Source organism: Lacerta agilis, chromosome 9 (assembly GCF_009819535.1).
Source record: "Lacerta agilis isolate rLacAgi1 chromosome 9, rLacAgi1.pri, whole genome shotgun sequence".
Taxonomy (NCBI): Eukaryota; Metazoa; Chordata; class Lepidosauria; order Squamata; family Lacertidae; genus Lacerta; species Lacerta agilis.
In genome coordinates, this window is record NC_046320.1 from 689,985 (window position 1) to 704,601 (window position 14,617).

A 14,617-nucleotide genomic window follows, 5' to 3' on the forward strand; every position below is an offset into this window, starting at 1 on the left:
TGCAGCCTTCTCAAGTGCCCCCACTTCTTGGAATTCTTCAGGTGGGCTTTCAAGTGTGGGAAGCTGGGGAGGCTGCCCATTATGGTCCTGTCAGCTGCACTGCTGATCTCAGGCACTTGGTAGACAACCTTCATGGCTCCCTGTGCTTCAGTCAAAGTCCAGGGGAAGATGTCCCATGCCACTCCTCTCATGGAGCTTTTTTAAAACCAGGATGTGTGGGAGACATTTTTAATGGAAAGAACACACAGCTGTGAGCCACCTCATGGTGATAAGGTAAGCTCAGCCATGTACCCACTGAAATTATAAATAAATAATCTCTGCATAAAAGAATTTATAGAACAATGCAAAAGTGAAGTGCTGGGTGAGATGTCACTTCTGCTGGTCAACAGTTTCTGCTGGTGGGGATTTCAGTGTGCCAACTCAAGCCTGGTGAAGTTGGATGGCCCAATTCTGGAAGGGACTATGGATTCAGCAAATCCAGTATTTCCTCTGACACATAGTGTTCTGTTTTGAGGGCTATTGCCAGCAGAAACAACACAAGTGCTATATATTTTGGGACTCTCAATACAGGAGTACAACCAGGTGGAGTTCCATTGCTGTTCCATCCTAACACCATCCAGTGAATCAATGGGTTAGGATTTCTCTGCTAATCATTGCACTGCATTGCCATTTTCTCAGCCTCCTTCCACCAATGATCCTGCTATTGACTTTGCTTCAATTGCTTTCATTCCATGCAGCTTTAATTACAGCTTTCCAACTCAAGAATGATCCAAAATGACTTGAGGTTCTATTTTGTTTGGGTGGAGAAATGCCATCTTTGAGAACGCTTGCATTAAAATTGCTGCTACCTCCCTTGTCTACTTCATAGCAGTTGTAGTCTCTTAAAGGTGACAGGAAATTCTAATTGTGATGACATTTTCTCCTCAGCACATGATTGGAAAGCAAAGGAGAGGATAACACCCACTGTACCCCTAGAAGCCAATCAGCTTGCATCCTGACACGATCTTCCTTGGGTAAGTGGGGGTTCTTCTCTTAGCACATGAGACTAGATGAAACATGGAAAGCTCCACTGTATGTTACCTCGTTCATGGTGTGGATTTGTCTGCATTAATCAAAGCGAGGGCATTGTATCTGTCCTAGGCAAGTGTGGTGCCTGCCAGGTGGACCCCCTCTCCCCTCAGCCTTGGCCATTGTGGCTGGGGGTGGTGAGACCTGCATTTCTCCAGTAGCTGATGGACTTCACGTTGGCTACCCCTAATACAGGTTTGGGTCGTTTACTTTGTTTTTTACTGGATCCTGGGATCTACTAGACAGAGCCAGGTGCAAAACAGTGGCTGAAGTGGGCATCCTTTCTATTGTGTGTCCAGGATCATATGTGCTCATGATGGTATTGAGGCAATTATGTGTGGGCCCACTTTCAGTACATCGGATTCAGGGTGGTCTTCCTGCTTCATTTCCAATCAGAGCATATCCCGGAACTTCCTATAACTTTTCATGCCCCAAATGTTCTAGTCGGGGGGGGGGTGTTGTCCCATTTGTGTTGTGTTGTGTTGTGTTGTGTTGTACTGCAAAAGTGACCCTTCAAACAGCAATAGCTCAACAACATTGTAGAAGTATTGCATAACAACTAATAAATCAGAATGATGTGTGGGTGGTCCAGGGGATGGACCACAAATTCATGGTCATTATGTTTATGAGTTGTTGCAGAATACAGCTGCAAAAGAACACCACCAGTTTTGAGGCACTCTGAGCAGATGTACAGGTACCTCTGACCCAGGAATAGGCGATCGGCACAAGAACCAAGCTCATGACAAAAATCACTTCTGGTTCCCACCCTCCTGAACCTGGTTATGCAAGACTTTAACTAGGGGTGGTTTCTCAATGTCTGAGAAATGGAAAAGGGGAGTGAGGTGCACTTTAAAAGACATTTTGTTGGGTTGTTGTTGTTGTTTGTTTCGATTATGTATTTTTTGGTTTTATATTCTGATTTTATTCTGTGAACCGCCCTGAGCAGATTCCCCCAGCCGGGAGTATCCAGGTGCTGGAGAACTACAACTCCCCCCATCCCATGCCATTGGTTACGGGTGATGGGGGTTGTAGTCTAACAATGTCTGGGGACCCAATGGGAGGAAATGCTGTTTTCAAGCAAAGACAGGAAAGTCCATTGTCAAATGCTTCCCTGCACTGAAAACATGTAGAAAACTAGCTCACTAGAGGGATGTCGAGCCAACTTTTCAGTGTGCTAAGTCTCTGCCTGCAGGGAAATTTTAATGGAGATTTTAATTTGATGGACATTAGGAATGTTATCACCCCACCTGGGGTCAGAAATGTACCGTCTATTGGACCAGAACATTTCATTTTCAGCCCTGCAATGATTGAGGGCAGGAATCAGAGATTCAATCTAAGTTTTTGGGGGGGTTGGGGGAACGGACCTGTGGCGCTCCAGGTGTTGCTTTAGTTCCCATCACTCTCATCTTGTGATTATTGTAATGGAAGTAGGTAATGTTTGTGAGAGCTTCCCAATGAAAATTTGCAGCGGGCCTTGGTTGGTTCTGGTTATGTATGTTGCATTTTCAGCACAAGTGGTGTTAAGCGGGTGAAGGATAGACCTTGTGTGCATTCCTCTCTCCTCTGCCAACTGAGTGTGGCTTGGCATCTCCTTGTGCCTTTCTGCAGGGGGCTATGGGAGTCGGAGGCTTCCTTTCTCAACAGGAACAACAAAATGAGCCCTCTCACTGCTGAGCTGTGCAAGATGTCTCTGTTACAGTCACACACACACACACACACACACACACACACACACACACACACTGTCCTTTTTTTCCTCCCAGCCTCTCTCTTCCCAGGACAGTCAAAGGAGACAAGAGCAGGTTGTGGTTTGTACAGTACATACCAAATCCTAGACTAAAATCTGTGAACTGTCAGCTTGATGCAGGTGGTGCGTGAGACAGCAAACATCAGAGCTGACTGGGCTTAGGCAATTTCTCAGCATGACAGCTCTCTGGAGGGAACAAAGGGATCTTTCAATGCAGAACAAAATTTAGTTCCTTAATGAAAAACATCAGGATGATTCAAGCATCCCTTCCACAGCAGGTTGGGGGCTAAGGCTGGGAAATCACACTGAAGCGCGACTCGTCTGGTTTATGTTAGCAAAAGGTGCTGTGATCTCTGGCTATGTTAGATGCAGAGAAATGTACTTATTAGTGTTCCCAGTGGGAGCCTCTAGGAATGTCCTGCACCAAATATCATTCCAAAAAGTACCATTGATTCTGTCCTAGGGTCAGAGGGAAGGCAATGCCCTAGTTCTGTTCCTATTGCAGTGAAGAAGAAGAAGAAGAAGAGAGCAGTATGGGAACTCTGAAGGATGAACCAGCAGAAACAACTCTCAAACATGACGCATTTTAGTCCTTGCACCATGTTCTCCCTTCCTAGAGGCTAGACAGGCTTAAGATGCCCTGTGTGCCAGTATAATGGGCACGTGCATCTGTTTGGATAGGGCTGAGAGGAGAACCACTGGCATCAGGGTAAGGATGGAGGAGGAATTTGGTCCCAGACTGGTTCGTGGATCAGAACGCATCTCACATTTGGGCTACACCCTTCTCTGGATTTTGCTGTGCAGTTTTGGGGCACAGAAGTGACACTCCAAAATATGTGTCATTGTTTTAAAAATTGGTATGAACTGTGAACGAATGGGCTGAAAAGTACTGATAAATTAATATTTTTCATTAAAAGTGCACACAGCACGTACCATTTAAATTCTTCACCAACATGGGATGGAGTTGATGTAGGATTGACTGCAAGGCTGTCTGTACCCTGGGGTTGCAAGGGGTGCGGTGCAGCTGTGCGTCAATTTCCAGGGGGGTGCCAAATGTATTCTGGGGGGGGGGGTGCCAAATGTATACCTACTGTATACTGGTCCCTCTTGATCAGTGGCAGTGAAAAGCAATGGAGCAAAGGGCCCCGCCCCCTCCTCCGTGGCTTTGTTACTCCGTAGCGTCAAATATTCCGATGAATCAGAAAACAAAAGCAGTTATTTCCGCTGTCGTCATTGTTACAGGTGAGCGATTTTCCTCCCCCCAAAAAGCTCAACAACCTTGAGTTCGCCCCCCCCCCCAAAAAAAATTCTGGGGGCGGCCCTGATTGACTGCAGCTGAAACTGAAATGGGACAGAATGAGGCTTCTCAGTCCATCTCTGTGGTGGAACAGAGTTTCCTATAACATATGTCTCCCCCACCCCACCCATCTGAAGCCACACCCCTTCCTGACCCTGCTTTGCACTTTCCTTGGGTGTTTCTGCCTGGCTACAGGGCATCCTTGAACTCTGATAAACCTGAAGTCTACTTGCATATCTGATAGATAGATAGATTTATTTATTGTCATTGTCCGTATATACACAGTATACACAACAACGAAAATCAAACACCCAAAGACCGGATTTACCATACACATTTGCACATATCTCCAACACTCTCATCCTTATTAAAATAATCTATTAAAACATAACATAATCCAGAGTATAACATAACCTATTATGGATGGAGGGGAGGGGGTGAGTGTGTGTCAAGAGGCCTACTGTGAAATTTACTTTTTTGCCCCACCCACGTTTGGCTATGACCCCACCCACCAGCACCATATACTCCCCAGAAAGATGCCCAGAAAGGAATGCAGCTGTCTGCTGGAAAAAAACCCTCCCAGCTCTAGCAGCAGCAGTGATAGACTAAGCCATGATTAGGGACACACTTTGGTGAACCCTTCCCCCCACTTCAAAGGTGACCACATGATCCCCTCCCTCTGCCCATTTCAGGTTGGTTCAGCTGAGCAATTATGACTGGCCCAAATTCACCCAGAGAGCTTCATTCAGAAACAACAAATTCAACGTTTTCTTGAATCATAAGTGCTATACTAAAATTTAATCACACTAATGGGGGTTTTCTGACCAATCCTTCAAAGAAAATATTTTAACACCCTTCTCCCAAAATTGAGCATGCTCAATAGTCCAAGAGTGGAAACCACAAAACCAGACAGAGGGGAGGTCTCTTGAGTGCCTTAGCCTCCACCAAATTTCACTTAAGCCCAACCCAGAGTGATTCTGGAGTGCCTTAGATGCGAGAAAAAACTTTTGGAATTTTGGGGGAAGAATATGGACAAAATGCATGGTGGCATTTTTGCAAGTGACAAGAGCTGGTCACTTATATAAATAGTTGCATAACTTAATGTAACTTATGTTAAAGAGCAGACAGTGAAACAAAGAGCGTAGCATTTGGCAGAAACTGAATGGCAATAGAATGGAAACAGCACCAATTAGGATTAATACAGGTTGGAATGGAAATTGCTCCCTTCCTGCAATTTTCTTCATTCCCGAAATGAAGAGGGAATGTGTACAACTTGCCACATTAATTGCATGTAGAACTAGTCATTCTCTAGTATGGCTATAAAAGAGAAAAGTAGGTTCTTTCAAGAGGTCACATCAATAGTCCTAACATGGTTGGAAATGGTGCTCTGACTGGATTGTTTTGAATGAAAATGACGTAACTCAACTGATGGGTGAGCCAATAGTGATAGGGTTGGATTTAGCCAGAATGCTTGCAGAACAGCTTTATAGAGGAGCACCTCTTCATCTGCTGGTGTTCTCATGGATATATCCTTCCCATCATTTTTCATGCCCATGACACATTCTGCAGCTATAATCAGCATGATGGAGTGTGTTTGATGTGCAGGCGCCATAGGGAAGAGAACTAATGATCGCCAATCATCTTAGCACTTCATCATCAGAACATTAACAGATAGTGGGTTCCTGGGGTTGTCATTCAGCTGGTGTGTGGTGTGTGCGTTTGCCAATTCCAGGTCAAGCCATCCTTTTGCCATCCCTTCCGATAACTCAGACATGACTGGCAGTGAGGGGAGCTGGTGGAAAGGGATGCTTGAGGAATTCATTCTTGGTAAAACTTGAGAACTGACCTGTTGCAGCTCCCAGGATGATACAAGGAACAAAAGGTAGTTTTTTTGCATTCTGGAAATGTTGCAAAATGATTCTTGGCTCAAAATGTGTATAAAGCTTTATTTTGGTATATGGATATGGAATGGAACGGAATTATGTGAAACTGACATACTGTAGGTTAGAAACTGACTGATCCATCTATAGGTGGATTGCTGTAATCTGCATGCTTGTGGTCAGAAATGGAAATCAGTCAAGCAAACAGTAGTAGTATTTGTTCAATAGTTCTCGTTGTTTTGAAGTCCATGAACCAAATGTAATTAATGATAGGGTTTTGGGTTTTTTTATACTAGCTTTGATGTTTCCTTTACATTGAAATGAATGCAAGTTACGTAAATAGTTGTGCAGCTTAAGTTGTACATTGAATAGTGGGCAATGAGACAAACAGTGTAGCATTTGGCAGAAACTGAACTGCAGCAGAATGGAAATGGCACTGATTGCAATTAATACAGGTTGAAATGGAAATTGCTCCCTTCCTGAGCTGCAAAGTCTTGAGAGGGTCACCTGCCTGATTTTCTAATGACAATATTTCCACCGTTGCATTGCCTTTTCTTTCATGGGTTTGCACTTGAATGCTGGTTTATTTTGCTGGTGGCTATTAGAAACAGAATGCCGGGCAGGGATCTCCACATGTCTTTTCCGAGTTACTCCTCCCTCACTGACGACTTTGCTTTGGAGGGGTGGAGGCTCAGGGCAGATCTGACAGAAGCCCAGAAGTAATGCTCTTCCTGGCTCAGATCAGTCCTGGCCTGCTCTCCTTTCTTCACTAAAGCTATGCACCAGATGAGGCTGAGCTTTGAGCCAAATGGGGCATATTGAGATGGACACGGGTGTTGAATGAGTGGGGTACAGGCTGCGATAGACTGCTGAAGCAGAGCATGCCATTTTAAGGGGTGTGTGAAACTTAATTTTTTGCTGAAGGCTGAGTTGGATGGCTCAGAGCAAGCCACTGGGCATGAAGGAGAGACTGACATGGGGGGGGGGCAGGATACCCTGTGAAAAGGCTCAAACCTACCCTGACCACTGACTATGTCTTCCGAAGAGAAGGGATGAGCCTGCAGCTTGACTCCTCTTCCTGCCTTGGTCCATCAGACTATGCATAAAAATGTATTGGATTCTGCATTTTGGCTAAGGACTCTGTGATTCTCATGTTGTCAGAGACCACTCTCTCAGGTGTCTGAATAAGATGAATCTATGCAATTTCTTTTGATTTCCACAGCACTGTGAAAACACCAGACAGTGGTATTTCTGGCAGGGGGAGCTCGTATATATCTGCAAAATGGGGCATTTCATGGGCAGAGAGACAGTTGGGAGGGAATCGAACTTGGCTATGCAGAGATCCAAAAAGCAGAATGGGGAGGAATTGGGAGGGAGGGAGGAAGCAAGTATAAAGGGAAGGGGAGAGAGCAATGACATTTCCATGCTCCCAGCAGGGTAGGCTCCTATTTTGAAAGTGCTCTCTCCCCTCTCCTCTCCTGCCAGGTGCTGCACACTTTGAAAATGCCTTCACTCACACACCCCGCCCCCATGCCCCCCCCCAGGTCTTCCCCTCTGCAAAACGTATCAATGGCCAGGGGCAGAAGATGGGGAGCCAAGCTACTCTGAAAGGGGCCTTGGGCAAAATTGCCGCCAGGCAAAAAGGGCAAGTTAGCTGCAGGCCCATTGGGACTCCTCGTAGCAAAGAGGAAAAACATGAGGGCTTAATTGGTGATCAGGGCAGTTGGAGAGTGTAAGATACTTAAATTGCTTTGTAATCACTGTTTTTTCTAAAAAATAAAATAATGTTTAGGGGTACTCTCATTTGCCTACTCATATTGAAATACTGTCCCTTAATGAGGCCAAACTTACGGTAGATGCACAAAATGTTTAGGGGTATGCGTTCCCCTGCACCCCCCATAAAAAGCACTGTTTGTAATATACATTATTTACACATTCATTGACATATAATGGCTGCTGTCCTAAACAGGAGCCTCTTCCCTTATCTTTCTTCTGAAGTATCGCCCATTGTTTCTGAGTGCATATAACTTGTCAGTTGGGAGCAGAAGTCTATATGCAAAAAGGCTAATGAATTGGGTGGGATTTGCTTCTGAGTAGACCTGGTGGCACGGGTGGTGCTGTGGTCTAAACAACTGAGCCTAGGGCTTGCCAATCGGAAGGTCGGCAATTCGAATCCCCACGACGGGGTGAACTCCTGTTGTTTGGTCCCAGCTCCTGCCCACCTAGCAGTTTGAAAGCACAACAAAGTGCAAGTAGATAAATAGGTACCACTCCAGTGGGAAGGTAAACGGCGTTTCTGTGCGTTGTTCTGGTTTCGCCAGAAGTGGCTTAGTCATGCTGGCCACATGACCCGGAAGCTGTCTGCGGACAAATGCCGGCTCCCTCAGCCTATAGAGCAAGATGAGTGCTGCAACCCCAGAGTCATTCGCAACTGGACCTTTACCTTTAGAAATGGCTAAATTTACAGCTAGAAATGGCTTTGTGAGGCACCATTACCCACTTTAACTTTGCCTTTAAGGTTCCCGGAGCCTCTTTGTTGTTTGTGCTGCAGAAGACTAACAGAGCTGCCCCTCTGGAATTTCGTTAACATTGAAAGGGAGCACACAGGGAAGGTAATTGATTTGTAAATATCTGTGGGTGGTTGAGATATGCATGTCTGTTGGGTGCTACAATTGTGCAAAATAAAGCAATTACATTGGGAGGGAAAATACCAGTGAACAGGGGTTGTAATTTTGCAAGGATCCTGAGCGTTAGCAGTTAGCATTCCCAAGCCCAGCGCCCTCACAGAACTAGAATTCCCAAGATACCCTGGTGAGAAAGAACTCCTTTTGAAGCAGCCTGGTCTGTATGGGAGACATGCCCTCCATTGCTGAAATGAAGGAAAAGATCAAATGGAGAAAGGAAAGGGAGGGAAAGAGAGATGAAGAACTCTATTTGCCCCCTCAAGGGAGAGAGGAAGGGCTAATTTATAGAAACATGTCTATCCAGGAATTGACTGTCACTGAATAGGTCAGCACTCTGCTGGAGAGCATGTAAGAGAAGTGGTCAGGTGCAGAGAACAGCACTTCTGCCAATAGCTTCATTTTCTGAGCGCTCCGCTCAGAAATAAACGAAAGAGACAACTCCTGGCTTTATCAGAGGCAGGGTACAGACCAAGCTACCATCTTAAGGTATCTACAGGGGAGTTTGAAGCCTTAGCTTTTTGCTTTGTTGGCGGGGGGGGGGGGGATGGGAGCAGTGGGAGATTTTTATTTATTTTATAAGTTTCTCCCCCATAACAATATAGCAGAAGTTTAGAAGTTATTTCCATATTATTTGCTACTTGCACAGTGGTCCACTATAGTTCTAGAAGTGGCTGTTACATCGTGTGAAATCTCAAATATAACATGGAAATTAACAGTTAGGGAAATGTCATTAAAATGGAATTAACTGCCCTGTGAATACAGCCATTATTTATTCATTTACTAATTACTTTCCACGAGGCATCCTGAAGTGTCCTACAGTATGCTCACCTATATAAAAACTGTTGAAACAACTAAAAATTAAAAAATCCTTCCAGTAGCACCTTTGGGACCAACTAAGTTTGTTTAGTTGGTCTCTAAGGTGCTACTAGAAGGACTTTTTATTTTTTATTTTGTTTTGACTATGGCAGACCAACACGGCTACCTGCCTGTAACTGTTGAAACAACTGTTCTCACACACGTGATATTGAACCTGGGACCTTTTACATTGGGGTGTCAAGAGTGGGGTTAGAGCCCTACTCTTTCCCTCCATGTGATTGTAGTTGTTGGAATCAAAATGCTTGAAGGGTTCTTGGGTGCCCCCATTTTTATAACTAAGACTGAAAACAATCCATTTCCTCCATCTCCTTCTATCAATTGGGCAATAAACTTCCATCTCGGGAAGGGGAAGGTTGTTATCTTGTTCACTGTTCAGCCCAGTGTGTCAGTTTAATGTTAAACAGGGGGAAGAGCTGGCATAGAGATGAGCACAAGAGGAGCCCCATGGCCGCTGATTTGCTTTGGCTTAGGTTCTGGTTCTTTATGGCTAATTGCTCCCTGACACTCATAAAAGGTGGGTGAGGGTGGGGTTTGTTTGTTTTTACCCCCTCCCCTTTTCTTTTAATTACCTCCTGTGAAATATTCAGGGTGATATGACTCTTGGAAGGAAAAATGAAAAGCAACCTGAGATAATTTCTCCCTACAGGGCTGTTTCTGGTTTTCTCTAAATAAGGAGATGTACATTGAATAGGGAGAGAATCGTTGCTAATGCAAGGAGAGCAGGTGTGTGGTCGAAATCTGCTTGTCCGCAGAGATTTTTATGCAGGCTTCAGCGCAGGCTGGAGCTGATGAGATTTCTAGTCCAAACATCTGGAGGGTATCGGTTTGGTGAAGGCTACCTTAAGGGATCTTGCAGAGCCAACAGAGGTGTACACAGTTATGACTGCTGTAGTTGAAGAAGTGGTTGGAGAGACTTTTCTTCCTCCCTCTCTCAGAATACGAGGATGAGGATGGTGGGAAATAATTTTTTGATTCAGTTCACATCTAAAGGTGAACCTCCCAAATTCACAGTGAGTGGATGAGCAGAAACTCAACCATGTCACAATTTGCACTTCTCAGAATTTAGCAATTCAGTTCTCCAGCCAAGTGATGTTTGCAAAAATGCATGTGCTGAGGTAAAAAATAACATTAAAAATGCACTGTACTAGAGGAAAATGCTTTGCAAAAATGGCCATATAAAACAACATCAAATATAAAAAATGCATGTGAGAGAAATTTGCATCAAAATACTGATGAATTTTCATGAGGATTTTTTTTTAATGCGAACTGATGTGGAAATGTAGAGAACTCAATTTAAGATTGAAAATACAGTGGTACCTCGGGTTAAGAACTTAATTCGTTCTGGAGGTCCATTCTTAACCTGAAACTGTTCTTAACCTGAAGCACCACTTTAGCTAATGGGACCTCCTGCTGCCACTGTGTTGCCAGAGCACAATTTCTGTTCTTATCCTGAAGCAAAGTTCTTAACCTGAAGCATTATTTCTGGGTTTGCGGAGTATGTAACCTGAAGCGTCTGTAACCTGAAGCGTATGTAACCTGAAGCGTATGTAACCTGAGGTACCACTGTAGTGAGATGCTGGGAGAAAACAAAACTGCCAGATTCCTAAAACTTAGGATCACCTAGGGAAGCTGAGTGCTCACTGGAAGGGCAGATCCTGAAGTTGAGGCTCCAATACTTTGGCCACCTCATGAGAAGAGAAGACTCCCTGGAAAAGACTCTGATGTTGGGAAAGATGGAGGGCAAAAGGAGAAGGGGACGACAGAGGATGAGATGGTTGGACAGTGTTCTCAAAGCGACTGGCATGAGTTTGGCCAAACTGCGGGAGGCAGTGGAGGATAGGGGTGCCTGGCGTGCTCTGGTCCATGGGGTCACGAAGAGTCGGACACGACTGAACAACAACAAGGGACGCTGCCTGTTGATTCAGGACACAGGAAAGAAACTCCTTCTTAACACAGCACTGTGACGGAAACCAGAGCACATGGAAACGCCATTTACCTTCCCGCCACAGTGGTACCTATTCATCTGCTTGCACTGGTGTACTTTCAGACTACTAGGTTGGCAGGAGCTGGGACAGAGCAATGGGAGCTCACCCCGTCGCGGGGATTCGAACCGCCGGCCTTCTGTGGTTTAGACCACAGCACCACCCGCATCCCTACTAAAGTCTGCAACTCCGTCCCACAGGAGGCAGGGATGACCACCAACCTAGAGGACTTTTAGAGGATTGGACCAATTCATGGAGGAGAGGATTATTGCCGGCCACCAGCCACAATGGCTGTGCTCTGCCTTCACTGCCCAAAGCAGAATGCGTCTGAATACCGGTTTCTGGAAATCACAAATGTGGCATTCAGGTCCCCCTGGTGGGCTTCCTACAAGCATCTGGTAGGCCATTGTGAGAACAGGATGCTGAACTAGATGGGCCTCAGGACTTGCCTTATGATAGCAGCTTATCCGAATGTCTCTCAGATATGGTGATGTCAGCAGTGTCTGGTATGAACATCTCAGCAGTTTGGAGCTCATTAGCAGATCATGTCTCCTGTTCTGCCACAGTAAAGGTGTGTCTATATTATTCTGCACAGCAGGTTTTCCCTGGTGCAGATACCTGTATGAATTATGTATTGGTTTTATTTACTGCTTTTTGTGTCCCAGTTTTCCTCACAACGTAACTCCTGGGAGCTCCTGTTCCCATACAAACACATAAAATATTCTCCCTACATGCACAAACACGTAAACACACTGCCTTCCAAGAGTTAGCAGATAGAAAATAGGGCTCAGTGGCAACACCCCAGTTCTCATGCTAAAGATCATTTCAAGATCCTCACCTCCTCCACTAGGACCCATGTGTCCTCCTCGCCCATTCCCCTCTGCTCATCGACTCCATGGGTGGAGAGCAGAGGAGGACCGTTCTTGTGGGAAGAGCCGCAGCTTAATGGTGGAGCATCTGCCTTGGCTGCAGAAGAACTCAGGTCCAATCCTTATTAGTTAAATCCTCTTTCTGAAACCCCAGAGAGCCACTGCCCATAGGTGAATCTGAAATCCAGACATCACCACAATTAGCACTATTAAATATATGAGATGGCACTCTGTAACTATTATCTTCGAAGGAACTGCTAACTTGGTTTGTAGTAGCTGCCAGGCTTTCTGTTGCACAAAAATGGAAGAACTTTAATTATCTGTCTCTTGAGCATCTCGTATAAGAAATGGAACCTCGCAATTGCTGAAAAGATAACCCGCAAGATTCATTCAATGAAAGGCATAGAGCTAGCAGAACAATTTCATGCAATCCGATGGCACTGAAACACAGTTATCATTCAAAATTCACCCTCCTTCGAATTTTGCAATGGAGTTCTCCAACCCAAAAACATGTACAAAAATGTAATTTTATGGGAACGTGTGCATGCAAATTCATCTGTTGGTGAAAATAAGCAGGCAAAAATGCATTCTTTTTATTACTGATTTATTAATAAAGAAGTGCAAACATAACAAACCAAAACAAAGAGTCAAAAATACAAAAATTCCCTTTAAAAATAATAAACTAATAAAACTAAAAGTATTCTCTACCTGTGACTTCCATTATTCTTGAGAATAAAGGTTCTATATAGTCTTAAATGAGCCAGATATTTGCATATTCCAGTAGTAGTGAGTGACCATGCAAAAACACATTTTATTATGGGGCATTGCTTGGGAAAACATTGAGCCAAGTTGCATCCACAGATCTTTTAGAAATGCACTCTAAACTGCCAATGAATTTTTGTGAAAATGCACAGCTGTTTTTTAAAACTCATACAGATGTGGAAATGTGGTAAACTGCATTTAATGATGGGAAAATGAGAAACTGGGAGAAAAGGAAAATGGCAGATTTGCTCATCGCATTTTGCACCTACAGATGTGAAGGTAATATACTTTTAATGTGTGGTGGCAGCCGCAGGGTATGTGACTGTGTGGCAAAGATCTGTTGGCAAACATGTGTCCTCTTCTAGCGATTCCAGCAGCTACTGTGACTCCTCACAGAGCAAATTACTTGGTAGCAAATTTGCCGCTGCATAATCTTTGCATCCATCCCAGCAGGATGCGTAACAGTAAATTTGCTCACCTTGCTGAGGGTCTCTGACCTTTGTTTTCCAAATAGCCTCCTTTCTAGTTACAGATCTTCTACCTTTGCATCGCAGGGACTCCCAGACTTTTTGGCTCAGGGAATCCAGCAATGGAGCTGGGCTTTGTTCTGGAATGAAGCTTTCCGTTTGAATTTCAAATTTGCATGGGAGACCTGCCATTTATTTGACTTTTAAAATTGTGAGCAAAGCTGTTGCTTGACTTCTGAGAAGAGTTTCGTCCTCTTCAGCCTTTTACAAATGGAAGGAAGGGCCATCCGAGAGGGCTAGGGTGGCGTACTGGTTTGAGTGTCAGAGTAGGACCTGCAAGAGAGCAGGGTTCAAATCCTCACTGCCTCTGTCAGCCTAACCTACCTCACAGGGTTGTTGTGGTGACAAAATGGAGAAGGGGCTGCCCACTTGTCAATCACCTGACTGCACAATGACATTGAGTTGTGGGGTGCTCTGCAGTCCCCACAACCACCACAACTTCAAAACGCCACGTGGGGCTTGCAAGGAGTCCTGGACGGTGCTCTGGAGTGCCGCTGATTAGCTGGTCGCTGACACTCCAAATCGCAGAGCAGGACTCTTTGCAAGGATCAAGGGTCCTGCGGAGACCTCTGCTTGGCTCTTTGCAAGTCCTGCCAGGGATCAGCTGGCTGTGGAGTCCCCTGTGGAACTGTCAGCTGATCCGCGAAAACTCTCAGATCCTTTTTCTGCTGGGATCAGCTGCGCTTTGGAGTTCCCCATGGCAAACTCAGTACATAGCGCAACCAATTCCAGCTGGCTGAGACTCACCATCAGTCAGCTGATTGGCAGTGCCAGCCTGCCGCTCTTGCCAGTGCATAACCAGGAAGGTGCTTCAATACTCTTGTCGGAGCATTGGCAGCCACTTCTTCAATCTCACATGCTTTAAGTGAAATGGCTTTCTGATTCACATTGGAACCTGAACTGGGCCAAACATAGCCTGTGGGCC

General features: G+C 45.0%; 1 protein-coding gene across 1 annotated transcript in view; it reads left to right on the forward strand.

Moving 5' to 3' along the window:
• The first annotated feature begins 948 nt into the window (after positions 1-948).
• Positions 949-14,617, forward strand: part of LINGO1 (leucine rich repeat and Ig domain containing 1) — a 190,157-nt gene continuing 176,488 nt past the window's right edge. Inside the window, exon 1 of the mRNA XM_033160120.1 lies at positions 949-1,013. The gene's annotated coding sequence lies outside the window, so the exon portion shown is untranslated. The remainder of the gene's footprint in view (positions 1,014-14,617) is intronic.